General features: G+C 47.3%; 1 protein-coding gene across 2 annotated transcripts in view; it reads left to right on the top strand.

Moving 5' to 3' along the window:
- The window catches only part of BCL2 (BCL2 apoptosis regulator), a 162,720-nt gene that overhangs the window by 20,936 nt on the left and 114,303 nt on the right, over positions 1–27,481 (top strand). The gene's annotated exons all lie outside the window — the stretch shown is intronic.

Below are 27,481 nucleotides of genomic sequence, written 5' to 3'. Positions count from 1 at the left end.
TTATTCCCATATTTGGATATTATTATGTAGGAGGGTAGAAAGACCTTTTTTTTTTTTTTTTTTTTTTGCATAGATTGGGTAGAGTTTGGACATCTTCATGGCGCCTCGTGTAATTCCATATAAAGTGTGTTCACATCCAGCTTCTTGTTGATGCCGTTCCTGGTCCACTGAGGTGGGCAGGGAAGGCCTGACCACACCCATACGGGTGAGCGTGTCAAGGTGGGAGAGGGGAGCTTTCCCACTCGCTCTATGAGTTAGAGCTGGGAGTAGAATTTCAGAGTTTTGACTTCTAGTCCAACACCTGTTAGAAGTATACTAATAATGACCCATGGAAATATTTGCTTGTGTTTCTGTACCAAAGATAATAGAACAGAGTCCTCCTTAGAAGTAAATATTTACATGTGTTTATGTATTCAGTGGACACCAGCATGTCCTGCAGCTGGCCGATGTGACACGTCAGTCAAAAGCTGTAGCTGGTGTTTAATGGAAAGTTTTGACTCGTGCTGAAATTTAGACCCATCAGGTCAAGGCAGAGCAGGGCGGTAGGCACGCTGCCCCGAAACCATTGGGAGCCAGCTATTGTCATGCAAGGTTCCTGGCAGCATGAAGTAAGGTCGGCGGATCTCACCTGTCGGAAAGGCCTGAGGTCAGTTACCCACTGATGGCAGGACGTGGCAGGGACCCTGGGACCAAAGGGGCAAGGGATTGGATCCAGGAAGTCACCTCTGAGTTATTTTATTCACAACAACCGATTCTCCAAATCTCTGGCCATCAACAGCGCGTCCTAGGAGTTAATTTAATTTTGGCACCAACTACCTGCGGTTAGCATCGGATCCCACAAGTGCTGCCCCCACTTCAGAGATCTGTCAGAAGGCGGGGCCACTCATACTTCTGACCGGCCCACTTGCAGGAAGAGGCTTCCTATTCCCCTCCTCCTGTCCGATAATCTGTTCCAGTGGTTCACAGGACTCAGGATGCTTTACCGACTGTGACTGGTTTGTGATAAAGGATACAACTCAGAAATAGCCAAATGGAAGAGGTGCACAGGGCAAGGTATGGAAGAAGGGGCATGGAGCTCCTCACCTTCCCATTACCTTAATCTGTTTACCTGCCAGGGAGCTCTCCCAACCGTACAGTTTAGGGGGTTTCATGGAGGTTTCCTAAGGTAGGCACAATTGACTAAATCATTGGCCAATGGTGATTAGCTTGATCTCCAGTCCCTGTCATCTCCCTGGTTTAGGGGGTGGATCCGAAAGTTCCAACCCTTCCCTCATACCTTGGTCTTTCTGGCAACCAGCCCCCATTCTGAGGCCTAAAGGTCCCCAGCCACCAGTCAAATAATAAGGATATACAAGATAACACTCTGGAGCTTCCAAGGGTCTTAGAGGCTCTTACATTAGAAACTGGGGACCAAGACCAAATTTTATAACCAAAAATGCGCTTTTACCCCAGTCCCACAGGAAATGACGAGGGTTTTAGGAACTCTGGACCAGGATCTAGATGTGTATATGGGTCTGTCCAGAAAGTATCCAGCCATATACTATGAAAAATAGAGACATTTCTTGGAGAAGATACAAGAAACGTTGTACATAGGACAATGATGCCTCAGTTCCCTTCAAAGGAGGCACCTTGGGACCTCACACCCGGTCTCCCAATCACCGTCGGCTGCTCCGTCATATATTCCTGAATCTCATCCATGGTCTGAAATCTCTTCCCTTTCAAAGATGATTTTAGTTTTGGGAAAAGCCAGAATTTGCAAATCTGGGCTGTAGAGGGGCCGAGTCACCTGGGTGATTTGATGTTTCACCAAAAAGTTCTGCCCACGACGTGATACATGAGTGGGCACATTGTCATGAAGAAGCTGCCCATCACCAGTTGCCCATAGCTGCAGCCTTCTGAGTCATGCAAATAGTTTCCACAGAGGAATGTTCAAGCTTAACGCAAAATTTAATGCAGATTCGTTGCTCTACTCGCTCAGTCATTTTGAATGCAATGGCCACACAGTACATGTGCTCACTCAATGGTGTCTACCACCCCCACTGACTGGTACAGCGAAGTCGTCATTGTTCACCCATGCACATTCCAGCCCACTCTCCTTGGCCGCCAGGTTACATCAATTCCATGCAAACTGTTCTCGTTATATTAACAATGGCTGGACTTTTTACAGACAGACCACGTATCTGTTATTATATAACAATATCACATACCCAGTATGGACAGAGAATGGGAGCTGGTCTGCCAGCACAGAAGGGAGAAGCTGTCTGTGAGGTCAGGAACAGGGGTTGGGGGTGGTGTGTGAGATCAGCATAGCGTTAGGAGCACTCAGGGCCAAGGGCTTCAGTTGCATCCTCCTGGCCGTCCCAGGAATGTACTCCGTGGGGCACATCACACACTTCTGAGCCCCAGTTTTTTCATGTGCAAACAAAGGAGTTGGTTAGAAGGACTCTCTTGAGAAAAAATATGTGTGATTTTATGAGTTTTGAAGGCCAGAGAGTCAACAAGAATAGCATTAACAAGCTATTGATGACTGCACAGGGGCTCGGTTCTTACTGCTCTTCTTTCTTCTAATACACTTGGCGGGCGTCACTGGGATTTGTGGTAAATATGGGCATTGGTGTAGACCGGTCAGCGGGCCCTGGATGAGAGGGGGCAGGGCCTAGGATTATCTTACAGCTGAGCCAGTTCACAGGTATTCTAGGGTGATGTCTAAGCCCAGTCAGACTCTGTCTTGGCTCTCTCTGCTGTCCCTACCCCTATACTTTCTGTGAGTTATAATTATTTCTTATTTTATATCTTGAGAGTCTAATGTTATGCAGGTAGTAATTCCCCGCGCTGATCATACACTTTCGTAAATCACTGCCTGTTCTCTGTCTACAACTATTTTCTCTGCCTTATTCTTCCTATAAATTAAAAAGCTTCTGGGCCATAGATGAATGGCATAAAACTTTAACTACTTTTCCTTTCTAAAGTCTATATTTTAGTTGCTCGCAGCAGGTATGGGGAGACCGAAGCCCTTGGATCTTGAGAGAGCTTGCTGTTTTGTAGAGAAGCACCCAGGAATACATCCCCCTTGGCCGCACCCCCCCCCCGCCCCCGCCCCGGAGGGTTTCAGGCCACCTCTTCAGCCTCTTGATACCTTGCTGAGCCCTGAGAAAGCTGGCGTCGTTTCTGTTGGAATGAAAAGATTGGCAGAGCTGCCCTAGACTATAGCGCCACAAAACACCGTGGCAGAAGGTTTGGTCTACATACCAAGGCAGCCGGAGTATTAATTGCAATCTCTGTGATCACAAAAATAAAAGGCGCCAAATTATTTTCTTCGCGCTGTAAGAATGACAGCCTTATGCCCTGCCAGCTCTAAGCATCGTGGTATCACATGGAAAGGAGTCGGTAGATGGGAGGGGAAAGTGTGGAAGTGAAGATCTCTGGCAGGCAGCTCGTTCTTCACAAAGCCCGAAGGATGAGCTCTTTCATAACTGGTACCTGTAGGCAGTCAGGAGCGTGGTGAGGACGTGTTTCCATAAATGTGCAGGATCTCTTAAAGCATTTTCCACTGTAACGTATCCCTTTACATTTTGGAAGGGGACTTTTCAAGTTGCCCACTGCAGTCTTATCCTGTTTTTCTTGGTGTGTGGACTAGAGAAAAGGCGGTCTTGGCGAGTTCTGTGTGTACTGGTTCTCCCCCAGGCCCTAAACAAGCACACACTCGGGAGATTCCACGTCTCTAGGCTCCTCCAGACACGCCGTGTCCGCACGCCGGGCCAGCCCGTGCGGCAGTGCATTTGAGCCTGATGTCCCCTCTCCGGGAAGACACCCCACTCACACCCAGCACACCAGCACCTGCATGCTTTCTTCCCTGTCGCTGTCATCGCTGAGCCTGGGGAGCGTGGGGAACTGTCGGTGAGGACCACGCGAGGTTGGGCGGGGAGCGTGTGAAGCAGGTGTCTGCCTTGTGTTGGGGATTTTCCTAGGCTGAGCGTCGTTACTGGGGGCAGCACCTCACCCTCCTTTACAGCCCCCACAAAAGAGAAGTAGAAACACGGCTCCTGTTCAGGGTTTGAGTGTGTTTCGGTTTAAAATGCTCGGCGGGGCAGAGAGCATTTCATTCTGGGTGGTGTGTCTGGAGAAGAAGCTCGATGTCATGTGATTAAACCTCCTCTCCCCATTCCTGCTTGCGGGGTGGGGGAGGGGAGCAGTTGCTGAGAGCCGGGCTTGGCCTGGCTGGGAGGAGGGCTGGGTCCTCCCAGGAGCTGGGGCTGTCTGATGCACAAGTCATATGTCCACAGGTGGCTTAGAGCCCAGCTCGGCTCTTCCGGGCACCCCTGGCAGGGCACAGCTCCAACCAAAGCGAGGCTCCTGCAGCCACCAGGGCGTGGTCCAAGAGCTGTCGCTGACATTACCTGTCACCTGCCACAGGAGGAAGATGCCAGACCACGAACACCTGTCTCCAGGCCTGTGTGCCCCCGGCCTGCGGTAGAGCACTGCTTTTCTTTCCTGGCGCACGGTGTGGTGCGTGGACAGTGCTTTCCCCACTCCGTGGGACCTCCCACAGCAGAAACCTTTGCTGACGGCCCTTCCTCCCACCTACACACACCCCTGTTGCACCCACAGAATCAAAGGGAACTGTGAGCCGTTCCTCGGTGTCGTAACTTGGGGCTCAAGAGCCATTCATTCAAGACATGGTGAAAATCGCTCTGGCGTTGCCTTCTTTCCAAGACCATTTCACCTGCAGCCCCTGTCCGGAGCAACTGCCCTGGGCCACGCAGTAACCCTCGGCTGCGAGCCAGCGCCCCCCTTCGGCATCAGGCCGCAACTCCCAACCGGGAACTGTATGTGTCTGTGAGCGCAGCCCGTAAAGTCTGGGCTATTTATTAAGTACAGTGCGCAGTTCAGAAGGAATGCCTTTCTAAAATGTTGCACCTTGTTTCAATGCTCACCTTTGTTTATGAGCTTGCCATTCTTTCCTATCTAGGGTGACCATCACATTGATCGTCCAAGCCGGGACGCTTGCGAAACTGAAAAGCGGTTTTACTAATTGTTACACTGGACCATCCTGGGAAACTGGGAAGGTCCTGGGCCAGCTGGCACCTATAGGAATAACCCTGGGCATACCTGGATATCCAGTCTTTTGTAGCGATCGGGCATGATGATGATGATGATGATTGTTACTTGTGAGGTTTGTGCTGAGCCCTTCCCACAGGTTTGTGAAAGCCACATAAAGGAATGCATCTAAAAAGTCCTTTCAGCATTTTAAAAAAATGTGTTGAGGAAAATAAAAACCCATGAGCACCTTGCTTGATAGAGCGGCCAAAGGGTTTCAGATGAACGGAGTCTTTCGGGGATTATTTGCTGACCTTTGTGCTGCTGAAGGTGCGCTTCCCTGCGCTTCCGAAGAGTGGAATGGGCCTCCGCAGTTTACGCTGCAAACGCCGAGAGGCTACGAGCACTGTTTGTGTGCCTGTAAGTGGTGCCCAGGGCTGCGCTGAGGACCCTCAATGAGCCTGGGTTTCCACGCTAGCAGTGATGACCTGTTGAACAGCAGCTGGGCCGTAGGTGACAGCATCTGTCCAGCTAGGTCATGTTCCCTTCAACACTGTCTTGTGAGTCTTTGATAAGAAAAGTGATGGCTTTTTTGAAAAATGTAGACTATTTTTCATAACCATGAACTTCTAGTCAAAATAATAATATCTTTTGGGAATAATTTAGAGAGTCTTTAAACACATAAAAGAAGGGTGAAACCCCAGCAGACACCCCTCCAGAATTTGCTATTGGAAGGCAATCAGCTTCATCTCACTAAGTGACTCTTTTGAAAACCTTCTCCCCTTTTTGCTTTTGTGGCACTTTGCAATGTGCAGCTGAATTAGGCCACAGGAAAAGGAGAGCTACCTTCAGAGAGACGGTTGGGGTGCGGGGTTCTTTCTCTTTGTGGAAAACAGCTGTGGGTGCCGAGGGCAGAAGTCAGGCTTTTGTTCCACGCAAAGGTGGGAAGGTTCGGTCTTGAGATGCATCTCTCTTCCGTAGAGGGGTTCACAGATGGGGAGCCGTCTTATCAACATCTCCGAGGGAGGCGTTTGAAAGGTGTTGATAAAGACCTGGGAAAGAGAGATGGGCGGGATGAGGGTGGGAGTAAGAAAGAAACATTCATCCCACACAGTGCTCACATCTTCTCTTGTTTTTCTGTCTGTGGTGACTGCAGGTTAAATGCAGTAGGCTCTTCGTTTCCACTGCCTTCCACCTAATGGAAGCACTTACAACAGCCTGCCGTTGTTTTTCCCCTCGCTGAGTGGGGCTCAAATTCAGCCTGGGAAAGGGGGGCTGTCTGAAGCAATGGGTGTGTTTCCCTCCTTCCTCCCGCTGTCTCCCTCCAGTGGACTTCCAACAAGGGAGTTGAGTTTTGTTGAAAAGGATTATTGCTATTACCCTCCTTATGAATGGGGTGTTTTCTTTATTTCAAGTTGAAAACCAGTTTCAGGAAATGCTCTTTCGCTTTGAAAAACGTGTTCTGGGGGAGTATGTTGAGTAAATGGTTTGGAAGGTCCTTCAATATTACTGTTTACCTTGATCAATCGATCTCTCTCTCTTTCTCTCTCTCTCTGTCTCTCCTCTATCCTCACAGCTTTAGTATCATCTCTATGCAGATGATTCTCAAGTGGGTATTTCTGCAAACTCCAGTCCTGTGTCTATACTATTTCCTGATGAATCCACCTTTCCACCTGGATTTTCTGTTGGCAGCTAAAACTTAACATATAATCAAAACACTTAATTCAAGACTAAACTCATTTTCCCCACAAAGTCTTCCTGGGGCTCAACAGTTTCCCCCCACGTCACCACCGTCCCCCTGACCACCCAGGCTCGAGCCGTAGGGCGCAGTGTGACTGTTTCCGCTCACCCCTGGGCAGGGAGTCAAGAGCCCCGCCATTCCTCCATTCCTCCCTCACCTTGCTGCCTCCACCCTTACTAACTCTTGCCTCGGTGATTTCATTAACCTGCTCTGGTTTCTCCTCACTCCAGTGTACCTTACGCTTTGAAACAGATTTGAGTACAATTCTTTTCTAATTAAAAAGAAAAAAAAGGCTTATCCTCTCCTACAAGTCAAAGGAACCTGATGCTCGAGTTCACCTTCGGTTGAGAACTTTCAGCATCCAGCGGTCCCTGCTACTCCTTCACAAGATTTGCTATTCCTTAAAACCATCCTGTCCCCTCCACTCTAGCAATGTTGTTCTCCTGCTTTTTTTTTTTTTTTACATTCCAGAACACTCTCGTTCCGTCCAGTTTTACAAAATTCTTCATCCCTTAAGGCTCAGATGTGTTAGGAGTGACCCTGTTAGGAGTGACCCTGCGGACCTGTAACTCTGTGCCTCCCCTCCAAGCTTCCCGACATGCTCCCTGATAATGCTTTGATATACAAGTGTTCGCTATTTTGTTCTTCCTCTTCTCAGTTGTAAATGTGTTGAGGCCCAGAGCCTGTCTTCTGCATTTGTATATACACCATCGTGCCTGAAAATGGTCTGGCACTACTAAGTGCTCACTGTTATTTGCTGAATGAATGGATGAATGAATGAAGTAAAGCAGCTTTGCCATCTCTCACTTTGACTTGTTCACTTCTAGCTTCATTCATTCATTCATTCAACAATTATACATTGAAAGCCTGCTGCAGCTAAGCATTGGATACTTTATTGAGCAAAACAAAGATCTTTGCTTGAAGGCACTTAACATTGTAGCTTTTCCCTGAGACTCACCATCTTCACATCCACCCGACTCAGCTCTTGAAGAAAACAGGAAGCGTTATTTTAACTGTTATTAACTTTATATTTTGTTATTCTGTGATTAAACTTTACAGCCAAGAACACCATGCCTTCTTGTTGGCTTGTAACTTTGAGGATCCGGTTCTTCAAATTGGTTACATATCCCAGGGGCTGTGAGGGTGTCGAAAATGCTACTTCTTTCCCCTGCCTGTTACATCAAGTCATTTTGCAAACTGCTGTGACATAGTGACAAAAGTCTCCTTGATTTCAGGCCTGTCTGTAGCACTTGGGCTGGGCTGCTTGTCAGTTGACTAGGGGGTTGTTTGCTGTCTGTGATTGAAAACAAAAGCAAAAACAGAGCAGTGAATTAAACCCTGGCATCAGCAAGGATGGGAAACAAGTGTTTTTCAGAGTTTGGTCTGTGTGTTATGGATAAGGGAGAACAAACTTTGTTGTATTGCTGCATGAGCATATGGTAGTGTGAGTGACAAACACATTCCTGAAGAATGTGCCTGACATCTTATTTGGATCAGTGTCTTTATTCGCGACGTTTGTGGCTGTCGGTCGCACGCACACAAACTCAGACGTTCTGAGGTGCCATCTTCACGTAGGACGCGATAGCCTGGAGTTCTTTTTTTACTGTAGCTGCAGAGAAACAGTATTTGGGGAAAGATACTGCTTTTTTTTTAAATGCCAAAACCTAACCATTTTGTTTTTAAATTCCTGAAACCTAAAAAAAGAAATCTCGGTGACATAAATGTTCCAAATTCAAAATATCCAAAAGTGAACTCATCCACTTCCTCCAGAGCCTGCTGCTCTGCGTCTGTTCTGTCTGGTTAGTGATATCACCGTCCAGCCAGACAAAGCCCAAACCCTGAAATCATTTGCAACTCACTTTCCTCATCTGCGAGACACAACTTTGCTGGATGCTCGGCTAAGATCCCTTCCAACTCGAAAAATCCATAGCCTGCCGTTCCGTGATTCCTTCACATGCAAACCCCACACACCTGAACCTCCCCTCTGGAAGTTCTCTCACCTAGGACGCCCCTCTTTTTAAAAATTTAATCTCACTATTGCTGGAACTCAACTTCTCATTACTTCTTGACTCTCCTATAATCCCTCAGCCAATCTGCCTGCCATTTTTTTGCAATTTATTTTTAAATTGACATACAGTAGGATTCACTGATTGTGTACAGCTGGTTGCGTTTTGACAGGTGTGTAGACTTCACCGCTGCCGTGATCAGGGCCCAGAAGAGTTTCAGGATCAGGGCCCCAGCCTTCATCCAACTCTTCTCCACCCATGGAGTTTTGCCTTTTCCAAATGTCGTACACTTGGTCTTCCTCTCCTTGAGCACCTGTTTTGAACTGCTCCCTTCTCTTCGGCAATGCCATAACCCCCTAAAACACCTGTTCTAGACCTTGAGAAATCTTTACTTTCTCTGAGCTTCCATTTCCTTCTTAGTATACAACTGGGCAAGACTATAATTACTAGCCTAAAGAATTCTAATACTTTCTAGGAAGGGTGGCTCCTGAAGAGGGCCCTTTGTCTTGCTAACTTGAATGATGGATGGGGAAACCAGAAAAGCAGTAAGTTGCTATAAGAAACGGTGCCCTGGAGCTACTGGGGCAGGAGAGAAAGAAGAAAGAGGGGGAGCCAAGAGAAGAGCTATGGCAAAGGGAAAACAACTAGGAGAAGAGGTGTTTGCAGAGGAGGTTTAGGAAGAGAGTTGCTGTGGAATGTGCCCCGCCCCCGGAACCCCACATCAGAGACCTGCTTTGCTTCAACTCCCTTAGAGCTGATAGGGTTAGTTTTGACTGGGTCTCCCTATTGAAGAGGGAGTCAGGAGACCCGGACCTACAATGGGAATAATAACCTCAACTCAGCGAGGTTAAGGGGAAGGTTTCCTGAGGTCCCCCGTGCCTGGCAGAGTTTTGGTGCTAAGGAAGTATTGACCCCCTTCCCATGATTCCATCTCCAACCTCTCCTTCATATTCCACCTTTCACTCCCAAATGGCCCCAAATCCTAACTTTTTTTTTGTTTTGGCAAAAGAAAATAAGAGTTTATTTTTGGAAAGCAGCCCATGCCTGGAGACAGGTGAGCTAATGCTCAAAGACCTGGCACCCCGATGGCTTCCTAGGGATGGGTAGCAAGGGGGGGAATCCTTCCTCATGGGGACTCCGGGATTAGGGTCATGGCCTCTACCGACTGGTCAGCACTGGGGCAGGGGGTGGTTGATTGGTGTGTCTGGCCTGATGTCCGCCAAATCCTAACTCTTCAACTTGGCGCACGGGGTCCTTTGGGCTGACACCATGTCTCTCTCCCCGCCCCGCCTTTCTGACTCCCTTTCTGTCCCCTCTGACCCAATCTCATGCCCCAGCTGTGTTCAACTCCACTTTGTTGAATCCTGTCTCCCCTTCCATCAAAATTAACCTCTCCTTTTTTATGTTCTCTTTCTGTTTACATGAAGTACAATAGGTTTTGTACCACGATTATCTGCGTCTCTATCACCCCCCTGCCCCTTGGGCTGTGCACAAAGTTCTCAGTTCGTATCTGATTCAGTGAAATCCGTTCCTCAGTAATTCCTCCACTTGGAGAACCGTGAGAGGGGCAGCAGGCATGGCTTCTACGTCGTGCCCTCGTTTTTACATGCAGCTACCATGGCTGCCCTGGGCCAGGTTTTACTCTTACAGATTTCTGTTCTCGAACGGCTGTCATGTGGTCGGAGTTCCCCAGGTGGCCCTTTTAGGATGCAGTCCAGGTATGGGCCTCCCTGCCCTGGTAACACCAGGCTCCCCCTGCCACTGCACCTCCCCACATGCCCATCAAATACTTTGTGTGCTCCCAAATTTAAGTCGCCAGCAGAAGGCCGGGAACAGGGATTCATACTCGCTAAGTAACGTTCAGTGAGCGCACCCCCAGTATCTTCCTCCAAACCGAGGCTGAGAGGCAGAGACCCCCACCCCCCATATACATTCACCTTCGTGTGAACCCGCCCTACCTTCACCTCCGGTCTCAGCTCTCCACAACGAGCCTGTTTTAGACACCCAAGCTCAAGATTGCGTTCCTGTAGCACATGGCAGACACGTGTTCAGTCTGTGGCCCACACAGCCCCGTGGACACTTGCCCTCCCTGGCACCTCACCAGCAGCCCCCCATCCCATGCTTGCCCACCTGCCCCCTTCACAGGACTGTGGGGGGAAATGCAGTCTCCTGCTGCCTCCCTGCCCAGACACAGCTCCAGTTAAGGCCCCGCATCCTACGGGCGATGTCAGCAGACCCCGCAAGGGCCCCTCCTGGGCCCTGGTAGCCAGAGGCCAGCCAGACAGGGAACGCAGCAAAGGCAGAGCCCACCTGAGGAGTCTGTTGCCAGCAGTATCCTCAGCAGGGAACAACAGCCCCTCCCCGCCCCCCCACAACTCCTGCCTGGCAGAGCGGAGTACGGAGTGGAGGACCAGCCAGAAGTTCCCCCAATGATCTTTGTTTTTCTGTTTGCACAGAATCCTTGTTCCAGCCTCTGTTCTCCAGCGACTGCCTGTGCGCCCTTCTGGGTCCCATGGGTGGTGTTGCTGAGGGTCAGCAGGCCTGGTCAGCGCTGGTGGGGAGCCATGTGGGAAGCGTGTCTTGGGAGACCCCCACACCTTGGAGATGGATGCTCTGCAGCCAGTGCCCCTTTTCCTGCGTCTGCTCACGCTGGAGTGGGGCTGAGTGGGAGCCAGGGTGGGAACCAGGGTGGGAGCCAGCCCATGGCCTCCAGATCCCCCTAGTCTGCAGCCAGAACTGCCTGCACCTGATGACCTGATGGGCCCAGGGGAGGACTCCTTTTTTTTTTTTTAAATATATTTTATTTATTTATTTATTTATTTAGACAGAGGAGAAGGGAGGGAGAAAGAGAGGCAGAGAAACATCAACGTGTGGTTGCCTCTTGCATGCCCGCCCTCACTGGGGACCTGACTTGGCCCACAACCCAGACACGTGCCCTGACTGGGAATCCAACCAGCGACCCTTTGGTTCATAGGCCGGCACTCAATTCACTGAGCCACACCAGCCCTGGCATGGGGAGGACGATTTTGGGTCAAACCCCACATTTTGCCCACCCTCAACCCAGAACACACCGTGACCAAACATTTCTTCAGGATGTCCCCGTGTCATTTGAAAATAAGATGCTTTAACTAGGGTAGCAGAGTTCTCTGCCCTGGAATTTGGGGCTCTTGAGTCATGGATTCAAAGGGACCTCCCTTGCCTTCAACATTTTAAAATAATGAGCTCGTTTAAAGTCCCCTTTGAGCTCTGGGGGCCCTGCGTCTAAGTACTGGAGAGGCTGCCTGTGGTCCAGACTCAGGTCCTGCCGTCTCGCAGCCAGCCCAGGGCCTCCTGGCAGAACCTGCCTTGTTGAGAATGGTCCTTGGGAAGAGTCTGGACACCTTTGTGACAACCCAGATCCTGGGAATATTTACTGGTAGGGCCCCCAAAGAGGGGAGACTGGGATCAGGGTGATATTTGGGTCCCTGCAGGATGTTTGGGGGATCTGTAGCTTCCTCGCAGGGAGGAAGCCGTGGCCCACTATAGGGTCCCTCCTTTCTAGGAGCAGCTACTACCCCTCAGCTCAGCCCTGGCCTCGTTCCCCTCCCTCAGGGGGCTTCAGCATGCCCTTTCCTTGAACTGGAATAGGGGCATCTTGACCAGCTTTTCGGTTGCTATGGACTGTTTGTGTTCCCCCCCACCCCCAGCCAAATTTGGATGTTCAATCCTAACCCCCCATATGATAACATTTGGAGGTGAGGGCTTGGGAGGTAAGTAGGTCCTGAGGGTGGAACCCCCATGAATGGGATTGGTGCCCTTATAGCAGGGTCCCCAGAGAGAAGCCCCTGGGCTCCAAACAGGTGAGGACACAGAAAATGGCTGTCTGGGAACAGAATCTGCGGGCTCTCTGAGCTTGGACTCCACGGCCTCCAGAGCGGTGACAAATTTCTGTTGTTTGTAAGCCACGCAGCCTTTGATGTTCTGTCCTAGCAGCCTGTGCAGATGAGACCCAGGGGTTTCCAACCTTGGCTGCCGCACGTTGAAATCGCCCTGGGAATGTTTAAAAGTCCCCAGTACCGGGCCACACCTCACACGGGTTTAGTGAGAACATACGGGGGTGGAGGGTGGAACTCAGGACTCGGTATTTTTGTAAAGCTCCCAGGTGCTCCCAAGCCAAGGCCGCTGGCCTCACATTTCCGAGCATTCAAAGGCACATGGGTGTCCCTCTTGCTGACCTTCTGCGGTTATGGTGACAGAAGCTGGATCCTGGTTGCCCAGAAAAGTACGGCTTCTCTTCCGTCGCCACAGGGTCTGAAGTCAGATTTTCCATTGGAATAGGAAACAAAGGCCAAGTTTATTTTAAAATTAGTGCTCTTGATCTACCTAAAACGAGGAAGTGCTGAGACTCCTGTGGGAGCTGTTTATTCTCACATTTGAATGAATCTTTGCTTCCTCGGAACCAAGCCTACAGTTTTGTCCAATACCAAAGGGGCCTGTGACTTCCCAGGAATATGACTGAACTGGAAGTTCTCGGGCTGTGCACCGGGTGACTGGGAAAGGGAGTGGAGCACTTTTTCATGACGTGGTGAGAAGGGACCTGGAGAGACCCCAGGTCTGTGTCAATGGCACCCCTTGTCAATGGCACGAGAGATCGTGTTCCCAGGTTGGGGTACGTACCTCACCAGTAAGCGATCGTTCCTGGCTGATTCTGTCCAGCAATTATTTGTTTAAAACTTAAAAAGAAGAAGGCCAGATCCAGTACATTTGGACTCAGTTAACCACGCAAACATTTTTAGGCCGAGAAAATAAACAACTAGATTGGTGGTTTGTTTTATTACAAAACTGGTTGAGTTGTGCAGGCAGGGGTCTAGCTCCCAGACGAGAAAAGGTTAAGTATTCTTGTCAAGGAAGACTAAGGACTCAAAAAAGCTTTACTATTGGTTGAATTTCACTGAAATCAGAAAGTGATCCATTTAATAGTTAGGGAGCGAAGACCTTTAATAGTGACATGGAGTGTTTTTAATTCTGAAAGATGGGCTTTTCAGAACTCTGCAAATTACATTTGTTTTGGCATTTGGTGTTTTTGTTGTCATATTTATTGCCTTTAGTTCCTAGTGGGAGTAGATTTCTGCTCCTAATTACCCAAAGGCAAGAAATGAAGAACTAGACTTAAAGAAAAAAAAAAAGTGGAGGGGAAATATGTCTTGAAAGTTTCATTAATTGCAAAATGAAGTTAAATGGAGCGTTCAATAAAAGTACTTCTCAGAATCGATGGAAGATTTCTCAGAAAGAGCCCATTAAAGCTGGATCCTGTAAAGCAGTGGAAATCCCAGGAACAAAAGCCAAATGCCTGGGAATTGAGTTTCAGAAGAACTTTTGAATTGGTGCAGCTCAGTAATTTACAAAATGGAATGGAATCATTGACTGTTCTAAAAATCTGCTCGGCTAAAACGGGATAATACATGTAGCTTACGTGGGCCATGCACGTTGGACTCTCGCTGTTACTGTATTTTTTTACTGCCATTTATTAAGCATTTTTCTGTGAGTGGGGCCTGTGTTCTGACATTCATGATGTTACCGTTGATGGTTACAAAGATTCAGTGCCTTTCCCAGGCGTCATTAGTAGATTATGGGAGGGTCGTTCTGCCCGCTCGGCTCGATGTTTCTGCAGTGACATTTGAACTGTTATTTAGATGTAGTCAAAGCCGACCTTGGAAAGAAGGTTTCCATTCCATTCACATGCGTTACAAATTGCACGTCCACTCAGGAAGAAAAAAGAAAAGTGAGTGAAGTCAGCTTCCTTATTGCTTAAACCATGGGCTAACGCGGGTGGCGGGGCCGATCCTTTCCAAGGTCCTGTTGTAGGCTGTTGCATGCATAGCTGGGTTTTCGTAGATTGGAAGCAATTTTGATAAACTTCCAGGGTAAATTCTGATCCTGTGACACATAAGAGAAACAACTGCTAGTTGCATCTCGTGGGCTGGAATTTTAGTTTAAAGATAATCAGAATTTCACCCTGAACAGCACAAAGGGTGAGCCATAGCTTAACTGTCTTACATGCATCTGTCAAGAACTTGGGAGAACAGCCCTACGTGAAATGAGTTGTCAGGTGCTATTAATGCCCTTTTAATCAACTCTCATCTTTAATTTCCCTGATTGGCATTAAGCTCATTTTACCTAACGGAGGCTGTGGGCCATGTCATACTACAAATAGAATATTTAGTTAATGTCGATAGTAAATCTGATAATGTTAGTTACCGCTATGGACTAATTTGAGTGCACTCTTACCATTAGCTATTCTTACTGGTATGTATGTTGAAAAATTAAATAACTTAGGAAAATTATTACTGAGTATTGGATAGGGTGATAAAAAAATAACAATTACCAACGGCCAAACAACCACGAGCCTATGGCGGGCGTGCTGTCTCCCCTCTTCTGAGTGTTAAAGTGAACCTCTCTGGTTTGTGGGTGTGCCTTGCAGGAACAATTGCTGTCATTTTTTAAATTTTAAAGTAGTTTTTAAAATTGTGTATATATCTAGATATCTCTCTATACACACACATATATAAAAACATAAATTTTGCTGTTTTAACCATTTTAAACTGTACAGTTTAGTCACATTAAGTGCATTCACATAACCACCCATCTCCAGATCTTTTTTTCATCTTCCCAAACAGAAACCCTGTCCCCACTGACCTCTAGCTCCCCAGTCTCCCCTCCCCAGCCCCGGCCACGGCCGTCCTACTTCCTGTCTCTGTGAATCTGACTGTTCGAGGAGCCTCATGGACGTGGGGTCATATTTGTGTCTTGCTTGTTTCGCTCAGCACAGTGCTTTAGAGGTTTATCCATTCTGCAGTAAGTGTCCGAACTTCCTTTTCAAAGCTGACTAATATTCCACTGTGTGCACACTCCCTATGTCTGTTGGGTTCATCCCAAGTAGTGGGGTTGTTGCAGATCTAGTTAATGCCAATCGGTTTTCCAAAATGGTGGGATGAATTTACACTCCCACCAGGTGTATATGAGAGTTCCTGATATTTTGCATAAACTCCAAATTTAGAATTTTCAGTCTCTTTTTAAAAATTTTTTATTTATTGACTTGAGAGCAAGAGAAACACCGATGTGTTGTTCCACTTACTTATGCATTTCTTGGTTGACTCTGATATGTGCCCTGACCAGGGATCGAACCCACAACCTTGGTATATGGGGACGACGCTCTACCCGACTAAACTACCTGGCCAGGTCCCAGTCCCTTTCTTTTATCCATTCTGACGTATTCATAATGGTAGTGCATTTAATGCTTTTTTTTTTTTTGCATTTCTCTTATTACCACTAATTGATTAGTATTGCTTTTCATATATTTAATGATCATCCTCTTTTGTGACTTTCCCAATCAATGTCTTGCCCATTTTTTAATTGCATTGCCTAACTTTTCCTATTGGATTTGTAGGAGTTCTTACATCTCTGGGACTGACCTCTTCACTAGTCACATGTGTTGCAAATATCTTCTCATCTGTGACTGGCCTTTTCACTCTTCTGATGGAAAGAAGCCTCTTAACTTTAATGTAGCTTTATTTATCGCTCTTCCTTTATGGTTCATGCTTACGTGTCTTGCCTAAAAATTTCTCGTACCCCAACCTCAGGAAGATTTTCTTCAATATTAACGCCTAAGAGTTTCATTGTTTTGCCGTTCACATTTACATTTATATAATGCCCCTGCAGTTAATGTAGGTGAACGTTTGGGGCTGGGTGGGCAAAGTTTTCTTTTTTCCCCATGTGGATGTCCAATCAACTCAGCCCCATTTACTGGGGGAAAACATCTTTTTTCCAATGCTGTGCAGCTCGAATTTTCAAAAAGTAGGTTCTGGGTATGTGGAGTCTGACTGTGGGCTCTCTCTTCTCTTCCACTCGTCTCTGGGCCTCCGCCAGGGACACCGTGTCTTACGTTTTAGAGCCTTAGAAGGCTTGACATCTGGTAGAGTAAGTTCTTTGCTTCAGCTTCTTTAGGTGTGTCCTGGCTGCGTTTGGCTGCTTGGGCTTCCCTCTTAGGGTCGCTTTATCAAGTTCCAGCACAGTACCTTGTCCTGAAAAGATGGTTATTTAAAACAAGTCACCTTCCTCCTTTTCACGGGCTCCTTTCCCTCTCCCGGCTCTTTCGATGGGCAGAGGGGGCAGCATGAGGAACATGATTGGTGGAAGAAAGAGCACATTTTTAGCAGCGGTTGTGGGAGGATTTGCTGGTTCCCAGGGAAGCTGAGCCCTTTAATATCAAACTTTGTTGGTTTCTCTGTTTGTCAGCAAAAGTTACTAAGTGCCTTTTACGTGGCAGGCACTCTCCCTGGTGCTAGGCAACAAGACAGGCAAGTCCTTGGTCTCACAGAACTTAACTCTAGTAGCAGAGAAAGTCCATAAACAATTAAGTGTAACGTTTAATGTTGGGAAGACAAACAAACAAACAAAAACCTCATGGACACAGACAACAGTATGGTGGTTACCAGAGGGGGAGGGAGGGGAGGGAGGTAGAAGTGGGTAAACGGGGTCACATATACAGTGAGGGAGGGAGACTTCGCTTTGGGTGGTGGGCACGCAGTACCACATACAGAGGATGCATCAGAGAACTATACACTTGAAACCTCTAGTATCTTATTAACCAATGTCACCTGAATAAATTGATAAAATTAATAAAACATTTAGTGTTGGGCAGTGATAAGTTCTATAGAAAGACAACAGAGGCTAAGGGGGCCGTGAAGGGGAAGGAGGAAGGTGGCTGTGTGAGGTCTGAGGAAGACTCAGGTAGGAGCCGAGCTGTTCACAGGTGAGCCGAGGGGCGGCTCGGGGTGGGAGGAAGGGGTGCGCCACAGGTGAAAGGAGTAGCCCTGGCCGGGCCCAAAGCTCGCTTCCTATAATAGGGCTTTAGTAACTCTCTTTTTACTCTCCTGCAATGAAATTTGTAGAAAATACAACCCACCCACCTCCATCATTACAAACCGTCAGTAAGAGGTCTTAACCATTTTATAAAAGGAATACTGCAAAAAAGAGTCTGTTATAATTACAAGAGTGGTTCAGCCTATCAGAGTTGGCACTGGGAGTCCCAGTGATGTGGTCAGGTTTGCACCCCAGGGTGGGATCACTGGCAACAGGGCAGCGATGGAGGCAGACGGCTGCGGGTGGGTCCTCCTGGCGACTCAAGGGCAGTCCGTGTCACCCTAAGTGATGCGACAGTGCTGAAGGGGCGAATGCTTCTTAGCACAAACAGAGCACACCATTCCCCAGTGGATCCCTAGAAATTCGGTGTTTATGAAAATCGCAGAGCAAACACTTGTGCTGACTGGTAAAATGGCATTAGGTTTTTCACCTGAAGGATCATCTGGTGGGCCTCAGACAGTCACGGGGGACATGGGACATTTCTTGGTTGTGAGGGACCATCCCATGCATTTGTAGTTTCCACCCTCTACATGCCACTAATGATCCCCAGTTATCAGGTGACTACCCAAATGGTCCCCGAGGTTTCCCCAAATGCTCCTGCAGCAGTCCTGTTCCCATCGAGAACTTCGGGGTGTGGGGTGCTGGTGGACTCCCACAGAGACTTTGGACTTTGTTTTGTGTGTGACGGGAAGCAGTGGCGAGTTATCTGACTTAGGTTGTGAAGGCATCTGCTGACCGTGAATGGAATGAAGTGGAGACCCAGGTGTCTGTGTCTCTCAGCCATTACTCTTCCCCAGAGACAGCTGCAGAGGTCCTGAGCTGACCTCAGTCCTTCCTTCCCACCCAGACATCCATCTGCCTGTCCCAAAGCTGCCCAGATCACCTCTTGGAGGGCCTCTGTGAGCATCTAGGCAGAACCTAGCTGTCCAGGGCAGCGTGGCACCCCCATGGTGACAGTATATACCTCTGCGCCCCAAACTCCTTACAAAGGCAGGTGTAGGCTGTCATCCAGGCAGCTTTCAAAAGCATCACTCCCCCCTCCCCCATGCATACTCCTAGTCTGTTTTAACTCCCCTTCCTACAGTTAAACACAGACCCATGCAAAGTGGTCAGAAGTAGCTTTGCAGTTGAACTTGACGCCAGGTTACTTTGCCAGGCAGCCTCTCCTTCGGAGCCCAGCCCTCTGGCACTCGCCCACCCCTCGGGGATGTGGCACCATCTGCTGTGGGGTTTGCTCTGGGTCTGTGATCGCAGCAGCATTTCCTGTAACTTGAATGCCCCATGCAGGCCTGCCAGACAATAGATAGATAATTGGATAAAGCCTAAACTGGAAACTGCAAACAATAAAAAAGAAAATGACATATAATAGAGTGGGCACGCTGCTCCTCTGAGCTGGGCTGTTTACACATGAAACTACTTAAGCAAGTCCTTTATTTTCCAACAATGAAACTCCTTTAGTCCTGGAACTCCGGGCACTCTCCAAGTGTGTTTAAGAGGCAGCTTGGGGCTGGCTCACGCCTCGCACCAGAATGGAAAGACAGGTCCAAGTTCTCTGCCATCCTGTGGTTCCCGATGGGTTCAGCGTTGTGGAGGAGGAGACCAAGAGGACAGTGTTGCTTGTGATTGGCTGTGCTTGGGATAAGGTGTGGCAGGGGTGAACGGTCTTCTTGTTGATGTTCCGTGTGTTATAATGAAATCTAACATGATTTAACATGGCCTCAGTCACTCGCTGGTCTTCAGTGACCCACATTTGGCCAGCGAAAATTATTTCCAGATTTCTGCATATAAAAGGATATCAGAGCGAAGTAGCAAATGTGTATACTGGAGTAGCCACATAAATGCTTCCCCAGGGACCACACATGGAATGATGAAGGCAGAATCTGTCTGTTCTTAAGTGTGTTGGTGAACGAGAGTTCGTGTCCTAGGATGTAGTAATAGCAGGACTACATTCTTGACATCGTGGGTAGAGCCAGACTTAGAATTTTCTGTTTAAAAAATTAAGCTTTTTATTTAGATTGACCAGATAGGTTGACAAAGGCCTGGACTTATCCAAGTGCCTGAAAGTTTCTTCCTTTGGGAGAAGGCGGGGTTTGTGGCAGAGTCCCCACATGGTACCTTCCCTGACGTGTGTGGCAGGTTACAGAAAACTGTATTGCTTCAAAAATAAGGGTGGGAAGAATTCAAATATTGACCTTTGTGGACATCCAGTATGGGAAAGTGTTATTGCAAATGCCCTTCCAAAAGGTCGGCTCCCATGGTAGATGGGCCTTGACGGAGGTGTACCAGCATCTCAGAAATCAGGGTATGAAATTCGAGGCATGAAGCAATGATCCAAATTGGGCCGAAGCAGAAGGCGGGGAAATGTCTCTCCATCTTTCCTGCCCTCGAGGGAGGTGAGAAAAGGAGAATCAGAGCTTCCGGGGGGCTGAGGAAGTCAGGCATGCCGATGGCTTTCTAGACCCCTTTCCTTGAAAAAACATGTCCAAGGAGTCTCCCAAAGTGGCTTTTTTCCTCCACACAAATGTGTTTTTCTTTCTCCTTGAGGTGTATCACCTCAGTAATCTTAGTGCATCCTTTTATCTTCTTCTTACTATTCATTTGATCTGAGATGCTTATCAAACCAAGAAACAGAAAGCATCTCGATCAGGAAGGTCTGAGAAAGATCTCGTCTTTGTCTGCCTCCATCGCCTGCTGGTAACCCAGTGTAGACAGAGCATAGAAGAGATGAGCCAGGCAACGCTTCGAGATGCGGGGCAGGACTGGGGGGGTGGGCAGGCAGAGTCAGGGGTGGCCACAGCCTTTGATCATAAACTGTGGACAGTTAGGGCTGAAAGGAGCCCCCGAGTCACCTTGTTCAGCCCCTCATTTTGTAGATAAGAAAAATAAGGTCTAGAGAGACTGGCAGAGGTTGAGCAGCTAATTGGTGGCTGAGCTGAGACTCTGAGGGCACATTTTGGGGGAGGAACTTTCTGGAGTTCCTCAGATAGGCTCCCGTACCTGACACTGAGAGAACAGAAAGGGCTTGAAGGGTTGTTTTTTTGTTTTTTGTTTTATAACCATAGGCTGTTTTAATTCTTTATCATTGTCAGTTTACTTTGGTTTGCTTTTGACCTTTGCCACCCCTGCTGGTAAACGTAAATTGTAGTTGTTAATTTGCTTTCCTTGACATGTTTGTGAAGGACTCTTTTTAAGGAGTTGGTGGGGTGTAGAAGGGAGAGTGTTTATTGTACATTGTACCTCTGTACTCTGGGACCGGAGAGGACGGCCTTGGTAGTTCTTAGTAGGTGGCCTCGATGTAAAATCTGGCCGCTGGTTGCTGGTCTGCCAAGTTCGCTTGGTGCGTTTTCCATGTGCATTGGTTGGTTGGTTTTGTGGGAAAATCTAGCCAAGACAAAGCATTCTGACATTGGCTTTAGCCTTGCTCCTCATGCATATGATTTATACTTTCTACTTTTTGTCTGTAAAATTTGCCACGTAGAAAGGACTTTCCTTTCATGGAAAGTGGACTTGATTTTTTCCTACATAGAGCATTATGGAAATGTTTCTGCATCAACAAATCCCTTTGAAAGGTTAGGAGGCATATTTTTACTTGATCCCTGTCTTTCCTGTGACTCGAGACGAGGTTGTAAACAAGGCATCAGGCAAAGGGGTTACTAAGAGACGCACAACAGACATAGCCTCAGAAATAGAAATTGAATTTATAGGCAGTGAGATAGAGTAATTAGTTTTTATATTTAAAAACATCCTCAAAGCAGAGGGGTCTGTTGTCTCAGACAAAGAGTGGAATTGAGTTTGAACCCTAATACTTCAAATGCAGTTCAGTAGAAACCGTCTGCCTTGGATAAGAATCATGCAGAAATCTGGGTATATAAACATATATTCCCCTCAAATACATCAATGAAAGTGTCGGTTTAAGTCCAAAAATTCAGAGTGCACCGACTGTTTTTACTTACAATTTTTAGCCTTAAATGTTGTTGCTATAGCTAAGGATAATCTGATTAGCCCCCTATCTGCCTTTTTATTTGAGTTGTTATTTGGAGCTCCAAAATCAATCAAACAAAAAACTTTTCTGCTTTTTGCATGGAGAGCAAGAACTGTATCTGATGTTTCCTCAGGGTTGTATGTTTTTATCCAACTGTTGTTCACTCCAGAACGTACATTTAAAACATGATATATAAGTAAAACAAAGACACGAGAGTACGAAGTGTCGAGTGATGTTAAATATGTGTCCATTCAACATGCCTTCTGTGAGGACAGCGTTTTAGCCCCTGGTCTCCGAATTGGCAGAAGCCGGATTCTGGTTTTGGATCTCGAACAGATTTTTTTTTTCAGGGTTGCCTCACGCTTTGGGGAGGGCGCCCTGTCTGAAACGTGCTGTCTCTCCAGCTCGGGTCAGCGGGGACAGAGAGAAATCGCATCTGTCAGCTGTGCTGAGGTCTCCCACATGTGGGGTCAGTCACTGGTTCTTTGCTGAGTGTTCAGCTGACGGAACTGCCACTCCATGTGGCAACCTTGTTTTCCAGAAACGGTGACAGGAATGGGATGAACTTGAAAACAGGGAGATGATGCCTTCCCCTGCACTCGAGCAAGAAGTCAGAGAAGCAGGACTCCCTTGGGCCCTGCTCTGCGGGGCCTGGGAGGGTTTCCTGGGTCCTGGGATCTTTGTGCCTTTCTCTGCCTCCCGTCATAAATCTGTTTCCAAGGGAAGAAAAGAGGTTGTTAAAGCATAAACCACCGGGTCAGGTCTTGTTACATCAACTCCAAGATGATGTCCAAAACCTTTTGTTGAACCGCAGTGCTAGGTTGGCTTGCAATAACTGAGCCATTCATGGCCCGGGGATAGGAAATCTTTCTGTTGTAAAAAGGTGGTGGCGTGGTTGGTGTGTGGGAGTGTTTTCGTCTGTGAAAGTGGAATATCATTTGCCTTGTGGGGACCAGACACAGCGGCAAAGCTGCATGCGCTGAGAAACCAGAGAACGTGGGGTAGGGGAGCACTTCCCTGTCTTCAGAGAACTGTAATTCAGGTACGATTTCTCCCGGTGGCTTGAAGTTTCCATGTCGGATCCAGTTTTCTTTCTCACGCCCCACTACCTCATGTGCTTGTTTGCCATCTGTTCATCTCCACTGCAGACTGCTCTCAACACAACGTTGCTCGGTGTTAATTAGAACACGTGTCTCTCTGTCATTCATCTGGGGAAGGGGTTAATGATGATTTATGTCCCTTTAATTGGTTTTCCTCCAAACTGTTATATGTCATTTATTATTTTATAGGAATGGAAAGAGAAAGAGCACCTCACTTTTATTCTTTTGAAAATCAGTCTTGACCTCAGTGTTTCAGTGTTTCAAGAATGGGGTCCTTAAGTTCTTCTCAAGTAGCAACACATATGAGTGTGTATTTATTGCTTTGCAGTGAACAGTCTATTATTATTTACATTTGTGAATTTATTGCCCGGTAGGTAACGCATTCGCAGGGCTCACAATTCAACATGCACATCCCGGCATAGGTAACGTACCTGGCAGCATACAGATGTGTATGTGTTCCTTTCTCCCTTCTTTTCCTGAGGGAGGCAAACATGTTCTGCCCTGGTGCTTCTCACTGAACTACACTTTGGAATTCAGTGCTTATCGATGTCAGGGGCGGGCTTCCTCTCCCTTTGTTAAGGCCACCCTGTGTTAGAGTACTATGACTCACAAATAGTCCCTTACTGATAGACGTTTAGACTGTTTCTGGTTTTTTCTGGGACAGACCTGATGCAGGGAATAGCTTTGTGGCTCATTATTTGGCACATCTACAGGACAGAGATCCTAGAAATAGAATTGCTGCCGCCCAAAGTAAAGCGTGCCTGTCATTGTGATTGATTCTGCCAAATTGCCCTTTCGAAGTTACCATTTACGGCTCTCCCAAGCCGTGTGAATAGTCGTCAGCCTTTTTTTTTTTTTCATTTGTGAAAATAACAGGTGAAATAGCTATCTCAGTTTCTGGTTTAATTTGCTCTTTCTCTTATTTTGAGTGATGTTGGGTATAACGAACAATTTATGTATATTTTACTATACATATAAATTTGCAGTGTGGGAGACTATTTGTGTATTTTCCCCATCTATCCCCTCAAAATAAATGGTATCTGGTTTCTAGTAAATTAGATATCTAATTTCCATATTGCTGTGTTATTAACAGTAAATATGCCGTAAATGTTGGAAGATACCTGATTTTCTCCTTTATGTAATTACCAAAAGCATATTGCTGAAATCAAATGTCAACTGAAATTTTTCAGAATAATGTATTTCAAACTAATCTAATCCAGCTTCGATTTGTAAGGGCGCATTACATGATATCTTTTAAGATACAATATTTTAAGTCAATTAAGCTTTGACATATGTTGCTTTTTACTAAAAGTACACAGATCCTAGGGAAATCACATTTTGAAAGATATGATAAAAAAAATTTTTTTTTTAAGTAAAAACTGGCCATCTCCTCCTTGATACTTTTCTTTGTGCTGAGCTTTGGATGAAAATCCCCCCTGCCTGTTTGTGATGTCCGTCGCCGTTGCTGTCATAACTGAATTCAGAGACGATCCCGTGACCTCTGTCGAGAGGAAAGTCGGGAGTCGGTTCCTAGTGTTAGGTCTCCTGGTCCACGTTGCTTCCTTGCTCTCTCACAAGTCACATAAATCTCTACAAATAGGAAAAGACGTTGTCCATTTCTTGGTAGACTGAACTTTCTATTTTCTGTGTTGAAAAGGTAAGCAGATAGTTTATACAGTTCCAAACCGAATAATAATTCCAGGGCGTGAACGCCATGTTTTTCCTTCCCTGAGGGTCCCAGCTGTGGGTCCATCAGACCACAAAAAGAGATGGCTTCCTTGGCAAGCGTGAAGTTTGAAAACTGAACACCCGCCACATTGTCGTAGTGTGGGTCTCTCTTTCAGGTAAATATACTGGCCAGTGCACAAACATTGGGAATAGTTCTACTGCCTAGTCAGGGAATCAGACAGTGTCCAAAAATGAAGTTGCCTTGCGTGCTTAATGGCAGTTTTGAATTGTTGAAATATTCCTGTTGTGAAACCAATTTCAATCTTCCCTCCAATCTAGACTCTTAAAACTTTAGAGCCAGAGGGAAATGGGAGGTGACCTAGCAGCGAACCCCAATTTCATAGGTAAGGAAAGCGAAAGTGAGAGTTTAGGGTCAGTTTTGTGAGTGAGTAACAAAAGCGGCGCTCTTGAGTCCTGGCCCCAGACTTCCCCTGGCTAAATTCTTCCAGAAATTCTTGCTTGAGCATGATTTTTTTTTTTTAACTAGAAAAATGCACGCTCTTGGAGAAGTCAGTTCTAAGGCTTCTTGGTAAAACCCTTGGACTTTCAAGGGGGAGGGTGGTTTTGCTAAAGACTCTCAGCTGGAGGGAACCGCAGACCACTCTTTCTAAGAAATGCCTGGAGAGTGCACCTGCTGAGACAGGTGTGAGGAAAAATGAGGTCTTCAGGGGTGCACCTACAGGCCAGTGACAACTTTCTCGCGACTTCTGCGATGTGTGGAGAAGCAAAAGGAGGGCAGTGTCAACCACTAGTTATCGGTGCCAACTCAAAGGCCAACAGGAATCCCCAAATTGGAGTGCGGTGATGAAGGAAAGTGCAAACAGCTTGCTGTTAATACAACATAGCTGTGAACACAGCACTCCTGTGGAACAACAGCATGGCCATGAGACTGCCCGAGGGCCAGGTGCCTCTGGGGCTGGTTGACCCTGGGGCCAGTTGACCCTGGGGCCAGGCCTCTCTTCAGCTGGGCAGACCTAGTCTGCTGCTCCAGCTGGAGGAAGCACAGCGTCCAGTTTTCTGTAGAAAATCTGTTTTCAGAGCCACGGGGGATCTGGCTTATATAGCTAGAAGTCCCCACCCCTGCTCCCTGATTGGTCAGAATAGAGCCACTCCCATTGGTCAGAGCTGTGCAGCTCCAATTGGATGGGGAAAGTCACAGTCCTATTGGTTGAAATAGGATTCCAGGAAACCTTTATAAGGTCTGGCTCAGCCAGCAGAATCAGCACAGGGAGACAGTTTAGCACGGAGGCTTCCCTGTGAAGTTCAGTTTGCGTGAAAGACACCCCTGTACAGAAATGGCTACGAGGCTGTTTTGTTGGTGTGTTTGTTTTGAGCCCAGTTAGCCACCAGGAGCCCCTCATAGTCCTCAGAGTTCACAGCAGGAATATTGAAAAGAGGTGAAAGCATCACCACTGCTAAGCCAGGACCAGTCACAAATGATTTGCTTTGTGTGAAGCATTTCAGGAAACTGCTCATGAGGACTATCATGTTTTTAGGAAGGAAGGAGGACAGGTAGAAGAAAGAAAAAAAGGAAGAGAAGTGGAAGTAGGAAGGGAGAGAGGGAAGGAGAGGAGAAGTGAGGGAAGGAGGGAGGAAGCATGGGTCTTTCCTGCATCACAGGTAATGTACCTTCTCAGAAGTCTCTTACTTGGACCAAAGGGGCCATTGCCATTGCAAGATAGCTGCCTTAGCCATAGTCCAGAGCTCTTAAGTGTCAAAAATTTGTCTGGTACCTCCCAAAGCTGTTATTTCCAACACCAGTCCTCCCTCTAAAGTTCTGACACCTGCAGCTAATGTCAGATTACCCACGAGACATTTGAATCTCAGCAAGTCTGGGACTTAACCTGCCATCTTACCTGCTCCCCAACCAGTACCTTTGTCTGAGTCTTCTCCTCATTGAGTTACATCGCAGTTCTTCAGATTGGCCAAGACAAAACTGTGGGAATTAGCCCTGGTTCCATCTTCCCTCCCACCCACCCTGTCCGGGTCAACAGGCCCCACGATTCCATCTCCATGTTGCCTTCCGAATCCCTCCCCTTGGACGTCCTCACTGCTGTGTCTTTGCTCACAAACTCATCATTGCTTCTTGAGCTGCTGCAACAATCTCCACGTGCCACCCAGTTTTTGCCTCTCTCCAGCTGTCTTCCAGACAGTGGCCAGAGAACTCCTTCTAGGAAAGCCTGTCCAACCCTGGAATTCCCCTGCCTGAATGCTCCATCTGCAGCCCATCCCCCCCCCGGCCCCCCAACAGAGAAGCTGTCCTGACAGGCCCATGCTTACTGCTTTAGCCACGACTCTTGCTGTCTCACCCTCATAGGCTACACCTGTTTCCTTGGGGGCAGCAGTGCGTTTCCGGTCCCCTGACCCTTGCACGTGCTCTCCCTTCTAAGCGGCACGTTCTGCTTCCCTCTGGGTCCCTTTCCCACGTCTAATCCCTGATGATCCTTCTGCTCTCATCTGAGATGGCACTTCTCAGAGATGTCATCCCTGACCAACCGAGTAAACTTAATTTAGCAAACATGTGCGTACTTTTATTGAGTGCCAGGCACGGGTCTGAGGGCTTTACACATATTCGTTCATTTACTCCCCAAAACCTCAGCGGGAGGGAAGGATTAGCATCCCCGTTTTAGGGATGAGGAAACTGAGACTTTGTGTGGGTGGCACACTGCCTTGCTTAAGGTCACACAGCTTGAGTAGGGGAGCCCCATCTCCACCTGCTGTCCTAACCCCTCGGCTGGGCTGGTTTCATGGGGTGCCGCTGGATGTTCTTCTGTAGCGTCTCTCACTAGCCTGCTGGCTGCAAGGCTTGATCTTGATTTGTATGGGATATATATTAATTCATGTATATGTGTGTATATACATGTAATTTATATGTATATATGTAATAGGTACAATAAGTTATGTTATGTATCTATACAAATGTTTGTGTGTGTCTATATAACCTATTAATAAAGTATACATACACATACAAATATATGCTTGTAAA

Source organism: Desmodus rotundus, chromosome 10 (genome assembly GCF_022682495.2).
Source record: "Desmodus rotundus isolate HL8 chromosome 10, HLdesRot8A.1, whole genome shotgun sequence".
NCBI lineage: Eukaryota > Metazoa > Chordata > Mammalia > Chiroptera > Phyllostomidae > Desmodus > Desmodus rotundus.
This window is presented reverse-complemented; position numbering and strand designations above follow the sequence as displayed.